An 11,188-nucleotide genomic window follows, 5' to 3' on the forward strand; every position below is an offset into this window, starting at 1 on the left:
TCATGTCCCAGTAAAATGCCACTTGTCATCTTGGCCAGAAATATGAATCAAAACAAGCATGTTCACTATCTCTTCAACTGACCACAACCAGATCAGATTTTTCCATCTGGTTTCTTTAGGTGCCAGCATTCAAAAAAAAGTTATCATGACTTCAATCCATTATTTAACATTTATTGACGCTTCTTGTTCTTCTTAGTTTAGACAGCACTATTATGTCTAAGGGAATGGACAGACTACTAAGAGTGAGACTCTTACTCAAGAGACGACCACAGGAACCAGACAAAATCTTTCTCAGTAGCCTCCTGATCATTTGGAACCCAGCTGTATCATGCTGCTGCAGTTTTGTTACTGAGCTACTGTTGGTTCATATATGTTTTAATTATTGATGGAATTTCTTTGGTCTGAAAAGTTGACATATTGGGCTTTTTCCTTACCCTTAATAAGATTTTAAAGGATTTCTCCCAATCTAGCCGTGTCAATATACGAAACTAAAAGCGTCACAGAAATGTTTTCTTTTCTTTAAGTGTTTACTGAACTATGACAGCTGGACATGGAATTCCCCATTTTTCCCTAAGTAAATTCCCATTGCAAAAGAAACATTCTGACAGGAAAAATACCCACACTAGAGATGAATGGTTATCTATGAACATATAAGCTTGCAAGAAGAAAACCATCAAATTATTCAACTCATAGAACAGAATCGGTAACTGAAATGGTTTTCTCTAATTCCCTAATGGACTTTAAGAAAAGATCTGTTTTAGCATAAAATGCATCTAAGTGGTCGTTATTTAAGCAATCTGCATAAATTACTTCTAAGGTAGCTAAAGAAAGAATAGGACTTTTTTGCAATACCAAATTATTTCCAACAAACAACTTCAGTTTGTACCTGCACAACAAAAACTGCAATAATCCATGAAAGTAATATTTTAACTGCATAGACAATATTAATTTTACAAAAATGTAGGTTCATGCAGATTCCACTTACCCATTTGAATAGATTTATATTGCCATGGAAAAGCATTACAGAAAGAAATAGTTCTTGAGAAATGCACTGAAATGTAGGGACCAAACACCAGGATACAAGAATAAAAATAGAGTTTGATAGAGAATTATTAAAATACTAAAGGGAGTTTCCATAAGAACTGCATGAGCTACTGAAATATTACTGACAGCTTACAGGAGTTTCAGCTACCTATGTGGTCAGAAATGCCAAGGACAAGCATATATCTAGAGCTCCTCACACACTGTTGGTCATTTATTAACTCAGGGCAGGATTGTAAAGTCCCCTATTGTAGATGCCTTTGTTCATCTAGTTAAGCCAAGACCACAGAGGTGCCAAACATCGGCCTTTGCACCCAATTAGTACCTGTTTCCCACCACTGAAGCTGAGCTAACATATAGCTGTTTACACCCTGTACCTCTAGATTTAAAATATGAAATATGTGCTGTGCTGCTGTACATCTTCCATGTGTGGTTTTCTGGAGAAGGAGACAAGAAGTAGGAACAGCCCAATTCGTGGTCCTGCTCCTACTGCTGGGCTGCCCTCTGTCACTTTTCCTTGGTTTGTGTGAAAGAGTTATTGCCCTCAGCAGCCTTACCAGGGGAAAACAAAGTTATTCAGCTCAAAAACTAAATAACTAAAATGGATCCTGATTCCATGCAGAGTCACCGAAATAAAGTGTGATTCTCAGTTATGCTAAACACCAATGGCTCCATATGCCTCCAGAAGAATGCTGAAACCTACAGCTGTGGAAGTTTTGTCCTACATCATTCTGGTCTGTAGAATGAGGAAACGATTTTGTGACCTATTTATAATGCTTAATTCTCTAACTACGTCATCCCTCTTACAAGAAATGGATAACTACATCACATACATCCAGTTTTACCAAGAGAAAGCTATTAGCACTATCATTTTAATAAGTTTGTATCTCAGGAAATTTTTTTTTTCCAAATTATACTGAAGATTGTTAGACTGTAACATCCTGATAGCCTCTGAGCCTTCCTCAGCAGTTTTTCCCCATTGACTTCAGTGGGATTTTTGGGCTTTTCTAAATTAACTGTAAACATTCAGGAAAAAGACCTTGACATTTGACACCCTTGTGGGGCTCAAATGAAGCCATCTGCTCAATATGCAGCCATAAGTTAAAAATGAACATAAAACCACCTCAAACAAAACCACAGTGTTTTAGGAAGTATTAAGAGATGGAATAGAAGATACTTTCTAGAAGGCATTTATCATATGATCCTACAAATTAATAACTGCCCTTCAGTTTTGATCCTGCTTACTGTCTGTCAGCACTTCTCACAAAACAGGGCAAAAATACAATAAACTTCAAGGACTTACAGGCAAGTGATCAGATGCCAGGAAATAATTCCACATGGGAAGAGATTAGGTCTGTTTATGAGGCACATGAATAAGAGGTGACATGATACAATTATCATAATATCATTATAGTGTAAATCCTAGCAGTCAGTTACTCCTCATTACTAAACTGCACTACAAGATTGAGGAGACACTCTACGAAATAAAAGAGTAAAGATGACTGGCCTTGTCCCTGTGCTAATTCCTTTGGCAGGTACCTCAGAAGGTTTCCATATCCCTAATATAAATATCATAATCTTGTGTAAAAAGCCTGTCGTCAATTGTGTAGTCAAGCCTGTAGTCACTACATATGTATTTCCATGTGCACATAAGCATATCCAATTAAAAAAAAAAAGAAAAAAAGAAAAAAAGAAAAAAAGAAAAAAAGAAAAAAAGAAAAAGAAAGGCTGCGCACAGCAATTATTATTAGAATATATGGTTAAAGAAGTCTTGCTTCTTAATTTACTTGCTGAAGTCTGTCTTAGGTAACTAAAATTCAGCCATGACATGACGATATGAGAAGTGACTTCCAGAGAATGTATTTTTTTCCTTCTTTTCATCCTGGAACGATGGTATGCATTTTTCCTCTGAACCTTACTTTAGGAATTAAATAAAGGTTCACATAAAGAAATATAATCACTGTGTTATAGGATGTTTTAATTCCACATTTTGCTGCTCCAACATGAAGTATTCTAAGAGGGTCTTTTTTATTTATTAATTTCTGCATTCCTGAAAATACAGAAATCTCACTTTCCATGATCCTATGTAAACATACTTGCTTCATCAGGAGTTAAAATCTGTCCATATGTCTCTTGCCTTGTACCCAAAGTCTGGCTGAGTAGTGAACTGCACAAGGAGAAAACCAATATATTGAAAGATCTGTTTCACAGCCATGAACATCTGTCTCCTCTTCAAAAGTAACATAGTGTAATCTGGATATATATTCCCAGAGTAGAATTTTGGTAATTCAGATTAGAAGCAATTCTTGATGTTTTAAGGAGCCTCTTTATTACAAAAACAATAACACAACCCACTAGCACAGTACACAGGAAGGGAGAAGTTTATTTAGCAAGAAGGCTCCTGACAGATGCCAGCACAACTGGGGCAGCTAAATTGGCTTGTTTCCATAACTCTTTCAGCCAGCTTGTAAAAAATCCTTCAGGGTCTAAACCCTCAGCTATGCCCTAAGCATTTTCAGGCATACCAACTACCCCAATACTTCATGTGTGTCTTAAGTGTATTAGTTCATTAATTTTTTCCCCCCAAAGCTTTATTATCTTTCATAACTGCTCTTCCTTCTTGCTTTATCTCCTGTATAGTGAGTATGGAGATCAGAAAATATTTTTAATTTCAATCCTGTACCCTGTGGAGTTCAATCAGTTTTGAACAATTTATTGATTAATTTTTTCCTCCCTTGGGCTGACTTGTTCAGCACCAGCATAGATGCATCTCTGGCTTTTGATAGAAGAATGCAAGTTTCATGTTTTTGCATGTGGATGGGAATGCCTTAAGCTTTCTGATTAGTAATAAAGTCTCTAAATTTCCCCATACTGTATTACTTAAATACTGGTTTAGAAACAGTAGGGAAAAATCCCAAAACATCCCACCCCAAGAGTAATGGGCTCACTGAAATGTGTGAATACATTAAAACCAGTATTTTTCCTCTCTCAATGACCCAAACAAAGCCATACTTGAGGGAGGCTGCAAAACTGAGACAGACAGAGGACGCAGGACACAGAAGACACACAAAGAATGAACTCATTGGAGCTTTTTTCCTTTCTTTCCTCTCATACAGGATCAAAGCATGGAGAGTGGAGAGAGCTGACCTGCTTCTCTCTGCAGGCAATGGGTGGGCTCCTGTGATTTTCCCAGCCGAGTGGCTCTAAGACAAAAGTAGGAGGAAATGAAGGAAGACTGTTTGGCAGCCCATAGTTATGTGGAAGTGGACACAGCAAAAAAAGAGTGAGACAGGGCTGCATGGAGACAAAGAGGAAATACTGAAACAGTCTAGAGTAGGTAAAGAGGAGCCAATAATAGCCACAAAAATAAGGAAGAAAAAAGCCTGATTAGGGAAGAAGGTAAATAGTAATTGAAGCACAGTTGTGTTTATATTTTCAGTAATGTTTAGATGTAATGTGAGTCAAACAAAAGCAGAAAAGTCTGACCATGGGTAAATATAGGCAAGTCTAAAAACAAAGTAAATAATTACAGTTCAAAACCAAGCACATAGAAAATGCAATAGCAGAATAATTACAATGCTTTTGGCTATTTTCTCTGAGCAGAACTGCTGTTTTATTGTCAGTCAGGATAACTTCAAAAATGGAAGCTCTTTTCTCAACATCACAATAATTAGATGTATTTATTTCTTGAATGAGCAAAGACCTTGTAATTTAGAAAAAATTGCAAAGAAGTAAATGAGACTCATAAGGAGTGCAACCTAATGTGCTTCATTTGGCACATATTTTAAATTTGAAACCATCATGTTTACATTTTAAAAACTATCTTTATGCAAGGATCTCACTCCAGTTTGCAGTTCTGTCACAGTTTAAAGAGAATTCAATCTGATTAGGACACAAGGAAAGGTTATATAGGAAAAGTTCTGATGATTTATCAAGTTGTTGACTTCCCTTGAAGACAACACAAAAGTAAGGCCACAAGTAAGTGGAAAGAGAGATACTGAGCCATTTTCCATAGTGTAAACCAAGAAGCCCAGAGTTCTGAGATGACAGCCTAGCTTAACACAGGATCCTACCCCTTGCTGGCTTTCTTGTAAGTGAGCTCGATTATACTTTTTGAAGCAATTATATCTTTAAGCTCAAATGCATGGAAAGTAATGTTACTTTAATGGACTTTAGTCATGTATCTTTTGGCTGAGGCAGCTCCGTACCAACTTATGAGTATGTGTCTGGATCATGAATCTCTGTCTCTCTCTGAAGATCTTGGTTTTGGTCCTTCTTCCAGGTATTAAAAAGTCAAAACCCCAGTTTAACTGCAAATAGCACCATTTAGTGCTGTAAACAGTGCATAAACATATCCCACTTCATTATTGCATTCACAGTGCCACTGATTATCTCACCGAGTCTGCGTATAGTCAAACTGTGCAAGACCTTGCAAGTTAAAGGTGAAGTTTTGACGTGGGGAATGAATTTGGAAAGAGAAACTTAATTTCAAGCCAGCTGAAATGTTAAAATATTCTGAATTAGATCAGTTGCCCTGAAATGAATAATAATAAAAAATATAAAGAAATTATTAAAACATTATTTTTTCTGGATCCCTGAAATCTTCTTATATGGAAATGTGTAAATTAAAACTGCACATATTGTTTCAGTTAGAATAAATGAAAAATTTAGAGTTAAATCTCAGGTTTCTTAGCTCTTCTCTGCTTATGTAAAATGGTCAGCTATATGAAAAGCAAAAAGAATTGCCAATAAAAAGAAAATACCATAGCTGATACCTAAGACATCTGCACTTGCAAGTTAGTTAATAGCCAAAGACAAAAAAAATAACAAATATGATTTTGTGTGGTAGTTTAAGAATATTTGAAGGTAAGTAGGATTGAATAATGCAGAGAATATTGCAAAACGAAAGACACTTCATCCTTTGAAGGGAAAAAATAAGATGAGAAAAAGAGGACTAAGATCAATATGGAATGATGAGAACCAAATCATGTTAATTCCTAAAACTACAAATGAAGAGTATTAGACAAATAAAATCTGCACTGATCAGCACCCTGCCAGAACAGCTGGTAAAGAAGTCACACTAAATAAATAGAGGCTATGGTCAAAGACAGAGAAGTGAAAATTCTTTAAAACAAACAAACAAACCAACCAACCTAAACAAAAACAAAAACAACAAGTAAAAAGGGAAGACTATGATCCTTTTGGCAAACACAAGTCTCAATGTTCTAGCCCAACTGAAAATCATTGATTAAGGTACCTATGACCAAACATGAAATTTTTCTATATTAATGATATCATTACCATCTCTACTGCTGGAGAAGAGGAGAGGAGAGGAGAGGAGAGGAGAGGAGAGGAGAGAAGAGAAGAGAAGAGAAGAGAAGAGAAGAGAAGAGAAGAGAAGAGAAGAGAAGAGAAGAGAAGAGAGAAGAGAAAAGAGAAGAGAGAAGAGAGAAGAGAAGAGAAGAGAAGAGAAGAGAAGAGAAGAGAAGAGAAGAGAAGAGAAGAGAAGAGAAGAGAAGAGAAGAGAAGAGAAGAGAAGAGAAGAGAAGAGAAGAGAAGAGAAGAGAAGAGAAGAGAAGAGAAGAGAAGAGAAGAGAAGAGAAGAGAAGAGAAGAGAAGAGAAGAGAAGAGAAGAGAAGAGAAGAGAAGAGAAGAGAAGAGAAGAGAAGAGAAGAGAAGAGAAGAGAAGAGAAGAGAAGAGAAGAGAAGAGAAGAGAAGAGAAGAGAAGAGAAGAGAAGAGAGAACATCCCTGGCTGGTTTTGCACATGCTATGGAAATAGCTATTTTAGAGTAGCCCAGTAAAATTGTTTCAGACAGATGAGCAGCTGTACAGACATAAAGTATCCTTGTAAGGTCATATGGACACATATCTATGTTACATACAAATCTATTTTTTGAATCCTGAAAGTTGTCTGATGGCTCTTAGTCCAGGATCTGTATTCTTCTCTCAATGGTTAGGCTCACTCTTATTTTAGGAGCGCTGTGAAGGCCCACAGTGGGACTCAGAAATGTTGGAGCTACACCTAAACTCCATTTGTTTCCACATACCCACCTTGCCTTGCTTCCACCTCTCCACCTATCCTATCCCAGCAGCCACCCAGATGAGGGAGAGAAAAGTCCCTTGACAGCTAATTGTCCCTCTTGCACATGCATAGGATTAGCTTCCCTGCCAATTTAGCTATTACCTGTCTAATCCTCCTTTTTGAATAATCTCCTCCATGCCATGTATCTAAGTCCTATCCGAGCCACCTAATCAGGCTAAAGGCATAACTAGTTCGCTCAGAAGATCCAGTGGGAAGCTCTGCAACTGGAATGGATCTTGGTCTAAGGAACTGACTTCTCCTGGACTAGTGCGAGTGGAGCCAAGGGAATATTCCAGAATAAGAGCAGGTGTGAAGTTTGAATATAATGTCAGAGCTTAGGGAGATGTGAGTTGGCAGACAGGGATTAGGGAGAGATGTGGCAGGTAAACATAGAATAGGCAAGAATCATATCTAAGGGGAGGTTGAGGAGTGGAATGCCAGAAAAGCAGGAGAAAAGTGAGAGGTGGGCTTAAACTATTACATTCTCATTAGCATTAAAATTATGGTATTAAATCCACAATGAGATTGGAGACTAAATGGAAAAATCCTTCTTTTACCTAATTTTCATGTGCTTTACCTTTATAGTGTTAAATTATTAGAGTGCATTCAGTGCTTTAAGCAGGTGGTACTTATGGGCGATCACCTCCTCTGAGGTCCTGATGGGTGCTGCTCTTGGCATTTTGGATCCAAGCACACATGTCCAAATGTATGTCGAAACCTTTCACTGTGCCTCTAAAGCAAACCTTAGGCTTTACTGCAGTTCAAGAGCTGCAAAAGTCCAGTGACTTTGTGAGACACCTATTTCAGCCCTCCTGCCTTCCCGTGAGAACTCAGCAGCACAATAGTTTGCCCCCTCCTCTATCAAGATAGTAAATCAGTAAAATTTCCTCATATCGTGGGACATCTCTGGGACTCCTTATGTTTCTAAGCACACAAGTTATTTCTGAGAACAGAGCACAGCCTTTTGCACTCCTTTGACCACATTCTGACAGCAAAGGTCCAGCAGTGTACATGAACAAGCTAGATTTTTGTTACATAAAATAAAGGCTGCCATACTTTATATTGGACTAGGATATCAGATTCCTAAGAGAAGTTATAATAGAATCAAGTTACAATGTCAGTGCGATAAAAAGTATCACATCATTGCTCTGTCCTTTTTACCTTATTCATTCACAGATTGAAGTTTCCTGGATTTCTGTCAAAAGAATTAGTCTTTTAAGAATAGAATAGGCCAATGTCATCTTTATACAGTTTGGGAATTCATCTTGAGTAACAATATCAGCGATAATTGAGTCAAAGGCGTCTATGGAATACACTAACAACAAAATAGACCATGGAACAAAAGACAGGTAATTCAACAGCGCACAACTGCTGAATAATCATTTTAACCTTACCAAGGGTCAGGATGGCAAATAAAATAAATAAAAAATGAATGAGTTTAAGGAAGGGATGAGGGAAAGAACAACAATGTACTCAGAGGGAACCAGGCAGTTTTGAAGAAAAATGTGTGCAGAACAGAAATTGTACAGCTGTTAACAGGAAGGAAAAATCAATTTTTCACCACATAGAGAGATACATTTACATCATTATGATTATGTTGGGAAAGGATTAGAATTTCACTTTCCTCAAAGCATTCTTGCAATGTGTCATATGATTCTTCCTTATCTGATGATCACAATGATGCATAAAGAATAGCACCTCTCAAGCATCACTTTATTCAGTAACAGACCACCTTGTGTCCCTGAGCTCCCTGACTGCCAGATCTCATGTCTTTGTTTTCCATAGGTAAATTTAATTAAACCAGCAGAAGTGGAGTTATAATGGCTCACAAGTCGTGGAAGTAACTAAAGGGGGAAAAAAGCGTGGGGGAGGAGAGTTGAAAATGTGCACATATTCAGGAGCTCGGTAGCATTAGATAGGCAGATCCTGAAAGTGGCATAAGCAAGGGATACAGAAGAAAGCAAAACCCAGACAGGTGAATTCAGATGTTAGTGGCATAGGAAAACACAGGCCATCATTGTAGAGAATACAGGTGCTTCAGAAATGGGGTAGTTAAACAGTTATTTGCTCTTTCTTTAAATACATTTTAAAAAATCTATCATTGTGATTTGAATACAGGTACAAAATATGATTGCACATGTGCAAGAACAGGGTTGACCAATGCCCATAAGTAAATCCATTCGTTCTGTCCAGAATGAATATTTTCATTTAATCCAATTGCAAACTTTTTAAAATTCCCACTACTTCATCCAGCAGGGAGTAACAGCAATGTGAATCATGCCTCCAAAGAAACTAATCCAGAGAGACTTAGAAGTGACATGTATGAGCTTCTCCCTTCTCAGCTATGTATGTGATCGCTATTTTAAATTGTGTTTGCTGCCATATAAAAGCAAATGCAACTACGAGCTCAGTTACAGTCCATTCTGCTTGGGGAAAAGATCTATCGGAGTGAAAAGCCTTGCTCTCCATCAGTGATAGTTCCTGATTAGTTTCAAACAATTTCAGAAAGTCAGAAATCAGCCTGGAGGCAGTTAACTGCAATGAGCTGTGTGTTGGAAGAAATGCCTTCACCTCCTGTCCAAGCACTGGCCATGCCAGCTAAGGGGGATAGTTAAGGATAGCTAAGGAGCTAATGGGGATAGTTATTCCTTACCATTTGCTTCACTACCCCAAATCTCCTTTACCACCCTGCTCTCCAGGGCAGATGCAAGCCTTCCCCATCATCTTCTTACTCTGCATGTGCAGATACTTGGAACTGCAGAAACTCAGAACAGTTCAGAAGAAGGTTCTGGCTGTGTTTGTACGCTGGCTGAATGGGATGAGGGAAGAGAACATTTATTAGAGCTGGTGGTGGCCTAAGGAATCTGCCAGGTTGAACATACAAAATCGTGAGGCTCTGTTTCAGCTACAGCTTTGGTGCAGACCCGCTTCCTCCTCTTCCCCACCCCAGCTCAGGAAAGCTAATTTTTATTCGAATAAAAGCTTTTATTTGAATCACAAAATTTAAATAGAATAATCCCATTAGAGGAGCTAGATAGGGCAAAATCGCCTGTGTTACATTCAATTCCCTGCCTACAACAGCATTTCAGGTGTGACCATCATCCCAGTTCACTAATTGAGAAACAGAAAAGTCTGCTGATTTTCCCGCACCCCTATGATATTTTTTCCATCACCCTTCAGGCATGGCTGTCTGATTCCAAGCCTTTCATTCAGCCTTTTGATCTCTGAAAGATACAAACTGAGCAGATCTGCAATGGCTCTGCTGGACTCCAGTGGTCTGCCCATCCTCTCCCTGAATCTGTTCAACAGTGTTTCAAAAATTTTCTTCAGTAAGACAACCCAGCTTCTTCAAAGAAAATAAAGCCAAATTACAGCACATCCATAAACAGCAACAGTTGAGCCTCCAGTAGGGCTGAAAGGCCAATTTTATGGTATCAAAACACAGGCAATGAGTCCTGAAGTCCTGGTGATGATCCTAGATAAGAGCTTTATTTAGCTGAGGTACATTTTCTATATTCAGAATGGGCCTGTGGAATTTGTTACTGTACTACTGTAACTTGCAACAAGACAACATTTATAGCAGTCGATGGAGCAATTAGAGCTTTAAAGTTTGATGTTGAAGCAAAACCAGAACTGATAATTAAAAATTACTAATTTTCGGAGTGTGAAATACTGAAGACAAGGAATAAATGATAGATAAGGTTTGTCTGAAAGCATATAAGCAAAATCAAATAGTTAATGAAAAGCCTGCAGTCTGCACAAAATATATATGCACTGTGTATTACCTTTGTCTTGTATTCTTTGAAGACATTGTACACAGAGATTTTTTGCTAAACACACAGCAGTTCAGTTAGCTCTGTCACTCTTCTCCTTCCTTCCTTCCTTCCTTCCTTCCTTCCTTCCTTCCTTCCTTCCTTCCTTCCTTCCTTCCTTCCTTCCTTCCTTCCTTCCTTCCTTCCTTCCTTCCTTCCGCCCCTTCCGTTCCGCCACTTCCTTCCGCCACTTCCTTCCGCCACTTCCTTCCGCCACTTCCTTCCGCCACTTCCTTCCGCCACTTCCTTCC

This window comes from Geospiza fortis, unplaced genomic scaffold (assembly GCF_000277835.1).
Source record: "Geospiza fortis unplaced genomic scaffold, GeoFor_1.0 scaffold104, whole genome shotgun sequence".
Lineage (NCBI taxonomy): Eukaryota > Metazoa > Chordata > Aves > Passeriformes > Thraupidae > Geospiza > Geospiza fortis.